This window comes from Phaenicophaeus curvirostris, chromosome 15 (genome assembly GCF_032191515.1).
Source record: "Phaenicophaeus curvirostris isolate KB17595 chromosome 15, BPBGC_Pcur_1.0, whole genome shotgun sequence".
In the NCBI taxonomy this organism is placed as follows: domain Eukaryota; kingdom Metazoa; phylum Chordata; class Aves; order Cuculiformes; family Cuculidae; genus Phaenicophaeus; species Phaenicophaeus curvirostris.
Genome location: NC_091406.1, coordinates 17825369 through 17836175, shown reverse-complemented (window position 1 = coordinate 17836175; position 10807 = coordinate 17825369). Strand labels below are relative to the sequence as shown.

At 52.0% G+C, this 10807-nt stretch overlaps 1 long non-coding RNA gene and 1 other non-coding gene across 2 annotated transcripts; both read right to left on the bottom strand.

The window, feature by feature from the left end:
- Positions 1-823: 823 nt before the first annotated feature.
- LOC138727059 (uncharacterized) lies at positions 824-2584 on the bottom strand. Its single transcript, XR_011338518.1, has 3 exons — positions 2465-2584; positions 2024-2105; positions 824-1123 (listed from the first exon to the last, which is right to left on the bottom strand). It is a non-coding gene; the product is annotated as an uncharacterized lncRNA (long non-coding RNA).
- LOC138727347 (small nucleolar RNA SNORA74) lies at positions 1281-1482 on the bottom strand. The gene has a single exon (XR_011338545.1). It is a non-coding gene; the product is annotated as a small nucleolar RNA SNORA74 (small nucleolar RNA).
- Positions 2585-10807: the final 8223 nt, after the last annotated feature.

The window sequence follows — 10807 nt, the reverse complement described above, 5'->3', positions numbered from 1 at the left end:
TTCCAGGGAGCTGTGGAGAGCAGTGAGGTCTCCCCTCATCCTCCTCCAGAGTAAACAGTCACGGGGCCCTCAGCTGCTCCTGATAAGACTTGTTCTCCCAACCCTTCCCCCGCTGTTCCCCTTCTCTGGGTGCTCTCCCACCCCTCATTGTCTTTCCTGTACTAAGGGGACCCAAAATGAACCCAGGCTTTAAGGTGCGGCCTCACCAGCTTGACAAAGTTGGAGGGTATAGCTTAACTGAGTCTCTGGTGAAAGGAAAAACCTACCTTTGGAATCCATCACAGCCTGCGTTTACTTCTCTACATGTGGCCAAAACTGCTTAATGAAACTACAGGAAAAGAAGAGCCTACAGGAAAAGAAAAGCCTACAGGAAAGCTGGGGAGGGGCTAGTATCAAGAAGTGCAGGGATAGGACGAGGGGAATGGTTTTAAGCTGAGAAAGGCAGCCTTTTCCAATTCCCCACCCTTTGTGGGCTTCACCTCCCCCAGGTCCAGGAAAAGGAGACGGGGAGAAAGTTTTTTGGTCAGGAACTGAAGCATGGGAAGTGCATCTTGTGAACTTGTCCGAGCCGTGCAGACAGCAGAAAGAGGAATTCCAGAACTTGTTTCCTTTTTGGAAAGCCCTTCAAAGTGCAGGAGGAAAGGAAGCCTTGGTAAAGATCTGTATGTGCAGCAGAGACTATGGAGAGCACGTGGCAAGAGGGCACCCAGTGCTGCATTCCTGCCCCTCCAGAGCCCAACACAGACCAAAATTCAATGCGGCTTTCAAACCTTGTTGTGCCCTGCACCCTTACGACGCAACAAAAGCAAAAGAAAGCAACAACTTTACATATAAATAAGTTTAATAAATAGAAGTAATAGAAAAAATGTTTCCAATATCAGTGAGGGGATTAACACTGAACTGTATGTGCAATCACACCCTGCCCCAGCCAGCTTTGTTTCAAGTCACAGTACCCAAGCCCTGAGAACAAGGGCTTCTCTAGCCATGCCAGTGAAATTGTGGATGTTTCCACCTTCTCCGTCTGCCTCAAGCAGGAATCTTCACAGCAGCAGCAACTGCTCATTCCTTTCCTTCCAACAACTCCTGCAGCAAGCAAGCCCCCACGTGGCGAAACGTGGATTGCCTGTAATTGAATGACAAAGTGAGTAGGAATATACCCCAAATTCAGCCCTTAACACCGACCAGGTCATTAGCGAATTTCTTTTGTTGTTCTCTTTTTTTACAGAAGACACTATATTACACTGTCCTGTACAGAATGTTTTTTTGTTTTCTGACTGTGCGTTGTCTGCAGCCGATCTAGGATTGACTCCACTGAGGAGGAGTTGCTCCACTCTCACGGATGCAGCGTGCTGCCAAACCCAGCACCGCTCGGCACCAGAACGGCACCGGCGGTGCCAGGGGCCACTTGGCAGCACATTTCTTTCCCAGCAGCATAACACTATCCCAAGCACTGAGCAGCAATGAGCAGCCGACTCTGCTGGATGAAACACAACCCAAAATGGAATTTTTAAAGGACAGAAGGAAGCAGAGGCCCAAAAGCACATCCCTCTGGTGATGCCGGCCTCACTTCTAACACCTCCTTTCATCAGGGCTTCCAGCAGCAATGGGAAGAACTACCCACTCCACTAGATAAACCAGGCCATTGTTTCCATCCCACAACACCAGAGGCACCCCAGATTGGCACACAAATCTGCTCACAAGCCAGCAGAGGCCATGCTGCTCGCTCAGAATGGCCGAACGAGCTGGCTTTTTGCCCACCTCCCTTTGCTGGCTTGTGGAGAGGCCTCACCACGTGGCTGGAGAGGCTCCTGAGCTCCCCCTGTGCAGGTTACTCCTCACATCTCCTCTCCACACGCATGGGGCACACTGCCGGGGCAGCACTTTCCTCCAGGAGGAGCCTCATTTGGCTGTTTTCATATATTACAAAGCTCGGGATGCTCGTAAGTTAAATTAATGATCCTGGGGGTCTTTGCCAACCTAGTGATTCCGTGATTAGCAAAGGCCAGCGGTGAGGGTGTGTTACCTGAGGGCTGCATCTTCCAGAACCTTGAGAGCGCCGAGCGACAGCGATCCCTTCACACTAAGCCTCGTATCATCTGGGAGCCCTGAGGAGAGCACAAGAGAAACATCACTTCAAGCATTCAATTAATTAAACCCGTATTAATAAAGCAAAACAGCTGCGATTGCGGAAGGGTGAAAAAATACAGAAAACCGAATAACAGGCTGAGAAATTACTTCTAAATGGCACAGCCGCCTTCAGCGATTAAAACGGGGGAATATTTCAGGTGGTGTCTCCCGTTTCCAGAGCCCTGGCCCTGGCGCCTTCGCCTCGCCCCACGGCAGAGCAGAACGGAGACCCAGCCGCATGGCAGAGCAGAGGGGAGCCCCTCCCCTCGCCCCATGCTAGAGCAGTGGGGAACTCCTTGCTTTGCCCCACAGCAGCAGACAGGAATCCTCATCTTACCTCACAGCAGCCCCAGCCCCTCGTCTCACCCCACGCCGGGGCAAAGGCAGCCCAGTCCCCATCCCGCTCCGCACGCGGCCGCTGCCGCCGTCCCAAGAGGCCCCTGCGGCCCCGGGTCCGCCCCGGGGCGGGCGGTGGCAGCGGCTGGGAGGGACCAGAGACAGCCAGTCCCACCCCTGCCATGGGCAGGGGTACCTCCCGCTGGATCAGGTTACTCCAAGCCCCATCCAGCCTGGTCTAGAACCCTCCAGGGATGGGGCAGCCACCACTGCTCTGGGCAACCTGGGCCAGGGCCTCCCCACCCTCACAGCAAAACATTTCTTCTTCAGATCTCATCTCAATCTCCCCTCTTGCAGCTTAAAACCTTTCCCCCTCACCCCGTCCCTGCCCTCCCTGATCCAGAGCCCCTCCACAGCTTTCCTGGAGCCCCATTCAGTGCTGGAAGCTGCTCTAAGGTCTCCCTGCAGCCTTCTCTTCTCCAGGCTGAACAACCCCAACTCTCTCAGCCTGTCCTCGCACAGGAGGTGCTCCAGCCCTTGGATCATCTCCATGACCTTCTCTGGACTCGCTCTAACAGCTCCATGTCCTTCCTGTGCTCAGGACTCCAGAACTGGATGCAGGGCTCCACGTGGGGTCTCACCACAGCAGAGCAGAGGGGCAGAATCCCCTCCCTCGCTCTGCTGGTCCCCCTGCTCTGGATGCAGCTCAGGACACTGTTGGGTTTCTGGGCTGCAAGTGCACGTTGCCGGCTCATATTGAGCTTCTCATCCCCCAGCACCCAAAGTCCTTCTCCTCAGGGCTGCTCTCAGTCACATCTTTCCCCACCTAGCCCCATCCAACCTGGCCTTGAACCCCTCCAGGGATGGGGCAGCCACTACTGCTCTGGGCAACCTGGGCCAGGGCCTCCCCACCCTCACAGCAAAACATTTCTTTCTAAGATCTCATCTCAATCTCCCCTCTGCCAGTTCATAATCATTCCCTTCACCCCATCCCCACACGCCCTGATCCAGAGCCCCTCCTTGCTCTCCTGGAGCCCCTTCAGTCCCCAACACGGCACTCACAGGCTAAAAGGACAGTGTGCTTACCTTCCACCTGATACAATATGTGGAATATTTCAAAGTGGAATATTTTGATTTAAGCTAAAGTACTGTTAGGTTTTGTCTAGGGAGTCATGGTTTTTGAAAGTTAGACAGAATGTCCCTCTGATCGCATGTTTTCTTTCTCTGATGTTTTCCTTAAAACAGTGTTTTTCAGACACTGTCCTTTCTTTGAAAATGATAATGTATTGTGCGAGGAATGATTTGTGCTAAACAGACGTCTCCTCTTTTGTAATCCCCTGTCTGGAGTTTCTACATATAAAAACTAAGGTCAAGCAGAGAGCTGGAGCCAGCTCCAGACTAGCAAGAGTTCTGACTGTTGCAAAGTTTCATAACATTAAAATTAGACCTTGGAAAGTAATAGAATATGCATAAGATTTCTGGGAAAATTTATCCATATGCATGTAAGTGGGTAATATATTCTGTAACAGCTTTGTCTTGTTGCACAGGATTGACAACGATCACTCCTGCATGTTGCCCAGGCCTGAAAAGGATGCTTGCTTTCTAAAGCTCCAAAATGAGTCTTAGAGAGTTTTTTTTGCCAATATTTTCAGTATAACACCAAGCTAAGACGAACAACTGGTCAAGCAGGGATCACAGAATAATGTGGTTTTGCTGACATCAGTCATGGTCTGGGAGAGGTGAAGTCCAGCCCAGCCAGGCCGATGCAGGACGGACTCCATGCAGGGCATTGCTGGGCTCAGTCTGTTTCACAAGCCTTTTCTCATCCCCTTGGAGGGATGTGGCCAATGTAGACAGCAGGATTCACTGTGGCAGAAGGGCTTCACTTGATCTCCATGGCAGAGCCATCATCTCACACCTGGTGTGGAACCTTTTATGCAAAATCCATGTACAACATGCAAGCCACCGCTGTGTGCTTGCAGCCCAGAAACCACCCGTGTCCTGGGCTGCATCCAAGGAGTGGGACCAGCAGGGCAAGGGAGGGGATTCCTGCTTTTCTGCTCTGCTCTGGTGAGACCCCACCTGGAGCCCTGCGTCCTGTTCTGGAATCCTCAGGAAGGAGGTGGAGCTGTTGGAGCAAGTTCAGAGGAGGCCATTGAGATGATCAAGAGCTGGAGCACCGCCCCTATGAGGACAGGCTGAGAGAGTTGGGGTTGTTCAGCCTGGAGAAGAGAAGGCTCCAGCGAGACCTCAGAGCAGCTTCCAGTCCTGAAAGGGGCTCCAGGAAAGCTGGGGAGGGGCTCTTGATCTCTTCTGATTCTATGATTTGTTTCAGCCTCCCTCACCACATGAGGCAAACCAATGCTCCAAGCCAATTACCAGCGGTGAAAGCAATGCAGGAACACAGGGAAATCAATGCTGGGAAGCGAGAGGCTCTGGCTCTGGGAGTCACTGAGTTCTGGTATCTGGCATTCAGAAAGCTTTTTAACTATCCCCTTGGTCCTGCTGAAAATGTCATATTATAAGAGGCAAGGCTCATTTAATTGGGGCCCCATGCTGTGCTAATGAGTTATACAGCTTCCAGACTGGAGCTATTGCTTCAGCAGCCAGCTCTGGGTCTCGGTAGAGCTTATCAGCCGTCCCCGTCTGCAGGCAAATGCCCTCAGCCAGTACCTCCAGCTGCCCACCTGGGGCCCCCAATAGACTAAGAAGCATTTGAAGAAGACAGAGATGAGGGCAGATGATAACCTGAGGCAAGAGAGCTCCAGCTGAGATTTGGTGGCATCCCCAAGCTCCGAGCACCTAACTTACAGGAGGAGCAGGGAGGAGGGATGCCAGCCTTTCCCCGGAGGTATTGGAAATGTCTCACTGGATCGCAAAGATGTGATGAAAACCTTCCTTTGAATAGGTCCCAAGTAAGAGAGGTTTAATAACACCGTTGTTCCTGGCCATGGACACATGGAGCACTGAGCCCGTGTTAGGGCATCTGATGGATGCTGGGGAAGGTTGGCAGCCCACAGCTGCTTCTCAGCTGGCTTTCTCTACCTCCTGTGTCTGAAGTAAGCAGAGAGCCAGCTCACCTGCACTCTGTTTTACGTTACCTGGTGCTTGATTTCACTTTTTCCACCTTCACAGATCCTGTGTTTCCTATGCTGTTTCTCCATGCCCCTACACATGCATCTCAGCATTGAGGTTGGTGGGGATGCCTACAGTGATGACCTTGCTGAACTCTTCAGCTTCAATCTGGAAAGGAAAGCACTCTTGCTGCTTGGATATGGAAGTTGGAACCAGAGGTCGTTTTGCTGCAGCTCATGATGGAGGCAGCACTGTGTCCGTCCATGCCGAGAAGGAAAACAAGCCCGTAGTGTCCAAGGACACGTCAGGTTCTTTAGCCTGGAAGAAATTGCTTCCTTAGTCTGATGACTGAACTAGAGAGAGAATTATTTATGGAGTGAATTATTTTCACTTTCTCGAAGTAAGAATAGGGATTTTTCCAAGACAAATTTTTTCTTAGTTTGACTCGTTGAACTGGGGGACCTCTGGGCTTTCTATGGAATCAGAGATTGGTTTGAGTTGGAAGAGACCTTAAAGCCCATCCAGTCCCACCCCCGGCCATGGGCAGGGACACTTCCCACTGGATCAGGGTGCTCAAAGCCCCATCCTTGAACACCTCCAGCGATGGGGCAGGGACCTCTGCTCTGGGAAACCTGGGCCTCCCCACCTTCACAGCAAAACATTTCCCCCTAAGATCTCATCTCCATCTCCCCTCTTTCAGATGAAAACCATTCCTCTCATCCTGTCCCTGCACTCCCTGATCAAGAGCCCCTCCCCAGCTTTCCTGGAGCCCCTTTCAGGACTGGAGGCTGTTCTAGGGTCTCCTCTGCCTGAAAAAGAGCCACCCGGTTTCATCTGACTCCAGAGTCCCCTCCAGTTCCCACTTCCCGGATGTCATCACAAGATGGCAATACAGACTTATAAGCTGAGCTGGCTCTGCTGATGTTGGAGATCTTTCCCAACCCCTGGGGTGTCAAACCTCAGAAGAAGCTGTGGATTTAACCCTGCCTGCTGAGCTCCTCTGCTAGGTCTCAGCCCCCAACGCTCGCTTTTAATCACGTCCCTTTAATGTCAAAGCTGGGCTTTAAGCACACAGCGTGCAGAATGAAAAGCTGCAGCCGTTATTTCTGTAACCCATGAGCCATCTAATTGCACTGATTTCAGCTAGTTATAGTTTTGACAGTTAATGGCATGCAGAGCACTTTAATCTTGACCTGCAACATCTCTGACGCTTCCAGGGCCTCCTCTGCCCCTGAGGAGACACGGCTAATCAGCCCGAACGGTGAAGCAGTTGAAGATCTGACTAAAGGGAGCCAAGGGCGAACCATGAGCAAAACGCACCCGACTCATTTTGTTGGAAAGTGCTGTCAAATTTAGAGCTGCCTTTTGTTCGCCAGCGAATGATTTAGGAGAGCAATGATAAGTCTCTCAATAATTTACAGCTTTAAATAATAACAAAAAGAGAAAAATCGCTCTGCTTAGATTTGTTTTTTGAAAAAAAAAGGCTTAGTTTGAGTTAAGTGCATAAAAACCTGGAGTTGTGCGTTATCCCCTCTAAATCCCTCCCGCTACTCCTGCCTCCGCAGCGATGCAGCTTGATCCCACCTGTGGCATGTCCCACAGCCAGCGCTGCGGCTCAGCTTGGTCCCACTGGAGAGGAAGCTCCAGCCCCTCACTCTGCCCCGTCACCTCAGGAGAGGGCATCAGCCTTGGCTCATGCAGCCCTTGTTGGTGCCATCAAAGCAGGCACCGCTTTGCCCAGGACAGGTTGCTGCACTAGTGCTCACTTGTGGTTTCTGTCAGCTGAGGGCTACAAGCAGCTTGGATTGGGGACCAACAGCCCTTACGGCCCTGGCCACCCTCGCCCAACACTCCTACACGCGTAGGACAGGTGCCCCATTTAAGCTCAGCCCTGTAGCTTCATTCTTCGTCCCTTGAAGATGCTGCAGGGGCTCCTGGCTCCAACCCTGCTCCTGGATGGACCCCTTGGCTCCTGGAAGGACCCTCAGGCATACGTTAAGCTGAAAAAGGGGAGACTGAGATGAGATTTTAGGAAGAAATGTTTCCCCTGGGGAGGCCCTGGCCCAGGTTGCCCAGAGCAGTGGTGGCTGCTCCATCCCTGGAGGTGTTCAAGGCCAGGTTGGATGGGGCTTGGAGCCCCTGATCCAGTGTCCCTGCCCATGGCAGAGGGGCTGGAACTTGGTGATCTTCAAGTTCCCTTCCAACCCAAACCATTCCATGATTTTATTCTGTAGCTGTGTCTCTGGCTCTGTTTTCTAGATGAACTTTGGACCCATGCTGCAGCTATGCCTCCAGCCTTGTCCTTGACTCATCTCCTCTTGCTCCAGGGTGGGCTCTGGACCTGGGTCACTGTGAGCTGGACCTGGAGCTGCTGGTGGGCACTGTAACCAGCACCAGGCTGTGCTCGTACCTGCTGGGACTGTGCCCACTGGTAAGGATGATCTCTCTGCCGGGGTCATCTCAGCTCCCCTTCCCCAAGGGAGCTGCTGGCCCTTCCTGCTAGGAGAGAGAAAGTGAGTTCAAAACCTGTAATCTCTACTCTAATCCTGCTCCTCTGTGGACCTTCCCTGCATCCTGGTGGGAGGGGACTCTCCGGCTGTGGCATTCAGTGCCTGCATCTAGAGATGAAGATCCGGGCTGGGTTAATGTGAGTCTTGCTGTTGGGTGCTCCAGGCTTTATCCACCAGTGGCTCCCTGCGGGAAGCAGCTAAGATCTAACTGCATCTCCCTCTCTGACCAAGGGCCCTGCAGTATCCTACCAGGGCTTAGTGTTCGTCTGTCTTGGCAGATGAATGCTGTGTGTCTCCTGGGGTGACAACGCACCCCGGGAATAGCGGTGGGGCAAGATCTGAGCTGTCTGAGGCTGTGTTTGGCTGCGTCACTCTGGGCAGCGCAAGGAGATGCTGGTCAGGCTGTTCGCTTCACTGCGGAGCTAAAGAGCAACCTCCCTTGGCCCAGAGGAAAGAGCAATCGAAAAGGTTTATATAAACCCAGATGAGCCTGCCGGAGGGGCGGATGCAGCGCACCCAGTGCCCTGCCCGTGGCCCCTCCGCCTGGCTGCCCTTCCTCCAGGCCAGCCTGGCTTTCATCTCACTGCCGGAGTCCAAGGCTTTTTGCTGCTCAAAATGTTCCCGAGCAGCCTGTGCCATCCCCTCTGTTCTCTGCTGAAATTGCTGCAGAGCAATTTTTTTCCCCTCTTGCCTCTGGCAGAGCCCTGGAGCTCCGCTCACTTCCCATCCCTCCCATCCTCCTGCTCTGCATCCCCTTGGCCATGGTTCCCTTCCCTCCTAGCTCCTACTCAACATCCATTTTTTCCCTTTTCTCCCTCCTTCACTCCTCCCATCGTGAAGACAGGCAGCAAACTGCAGTCTTTGCTCCTCAGCCCTGTTCACCTAACAGACCCCCAGCCACTTTCCCAGGGCGACAGATGCGATCCACTGATCCTACGGAGAGGGATGCCCCAGCTCTGCGACCTGTGGCAGATCCCAGGGCATCAAGGCGCAGCGGCTGTCTCAGTTTCAAGTCACCGGTGGTGAAATAGCCGCCCTACTCCCGAGCACGGGCAGCACAGCTTGCTCCTCTCCCTCAGAGCCTCAGCATCTTAGATATTTACACGTGCAGCACGACAAACCAGAGCCAATCTTCCTCCTTTCAGGGATCCACCAAGCCCCTTTTGAGCAAGGAAGAAGCTCTGTGGGGGGAAGCAGCTCACTATGGGACTAAGCACGTGGAGGAGACCTAGAGGAGGGTTTGTACAGCACCAGCCGGAGTGTGTGAAAAAACTGAGACCAACAGGGCGAGGGAAGGGATCCTGCCCCTCTGCTCTGATCTGGTGAGACCTAACCTGGAGCCCTGCGTCCAGTTCTGGAGTCCTGAGCACAGGAAGGACATGGAGCTGTGGGAACGAGTGCAGAGGAGGACATGGAGATGATCTGAGGGCTGGAGCCCGTCCCATATGAGGACAGGCTGAGAGAGTTGGGGTTGTTCAGCCTGGAGAGGAGAAGGCTGTGGGGAGAACTTAGAGCAGCTTCCAGTTCTGAAAGGGGCTCCAGGAAAGCTGGGGAGGGGCTCTGGATCAGGGATTGCAGGGATAGGATGAGAGGAATGGTTTTGAGCTGGAAGAGGGAAGATTGAGATGGGATTTTAGGGAGAAATGTTTTGCTGTGAGGGTGGGGAGGCCCTGGCCCAGGTTTCCCAGAGCAGTGGTGGCTGCCCCATCCCTGGAGGTGTTCAAGGCCAGGTTGGATGGGACTTGGAGCCCCTGATGCAGTGGGAGGTGTCCCTGCCCATGGCAGGGGGTGGAACTGGATGGGCTTTGAGGTCCCTTGCAGCCCAAACTGTTCCATGATTCTATGCAGATCTGCTCTTCTGGATCTCTAATTACTCTTTATCACCCCAAGCGCATCACCCCAGTGACTCCGAGTGCTCAGTGCTGGTTTGATCCTGGGAGGTCGTGGGAAGCCTGGCTGGAGCCCCGGGGCTGGGATGGTGCTGGGCCAGAGCATCACCCACGTATTCTGGATTGTGCTGGAGGCAACCAGTGGATAATTCAGGAAAAGCACCAGCGCAGCATTTCAGAGAAAGGCTAATGGGAAACAACTTATTCCATTTAAAAAAAAAAAAAAAGCAATAAGGAAGGACGAAATAATTCTTAATTAGGACAGAAACCCCCAGATAGGCTTTTTTAAAGAGAAAGCCTAAAAATATCATTTTTGCTTTGGTATGAAAGCTATTTTTGCTCTTCGGACTGTGAGATAAAACACAGTTGAACTGATGATGCGTTTTACAACAGAAATATATCCCTTTTCATCTTGAAAATGCTGAAATGGGTCATTTCAAAATTTTCAACACTTTACCCCCCTTTTTTCTAAACAAAAAAATTTTAATTTAGCTGAAATGTCTGTTTTTTTTGTTTGAGTTTGGGTTTTTTTTGAAAGGAAACTCTTGATGACACTTTTTTCCACCCACCAGCTTTAATTAGAATTAACAATTACAGCTGATTTTTAGCTGGGTGATAAAGCTGGTCTGAATCCGCTCACAACCCTCTCAGCTTTGGGACTTCCAAACAAGCTCCAGCAAAATTTTAGCCTTGTTTATTCACCAGAATTTATTTTCCTTCCTTTTTTTCCCTCTACTCTCTCCTCTGAGGGTTGGTTTTTACCAGTGCAGCATCTCTAGCAGTCAGGGAACTTCACAGTGAGTTGAGATCGCATTGATTTCTCAAGGAAGAAGCCGCATACTAATTTTTCCTCTTTTTCTCCCATGAGAA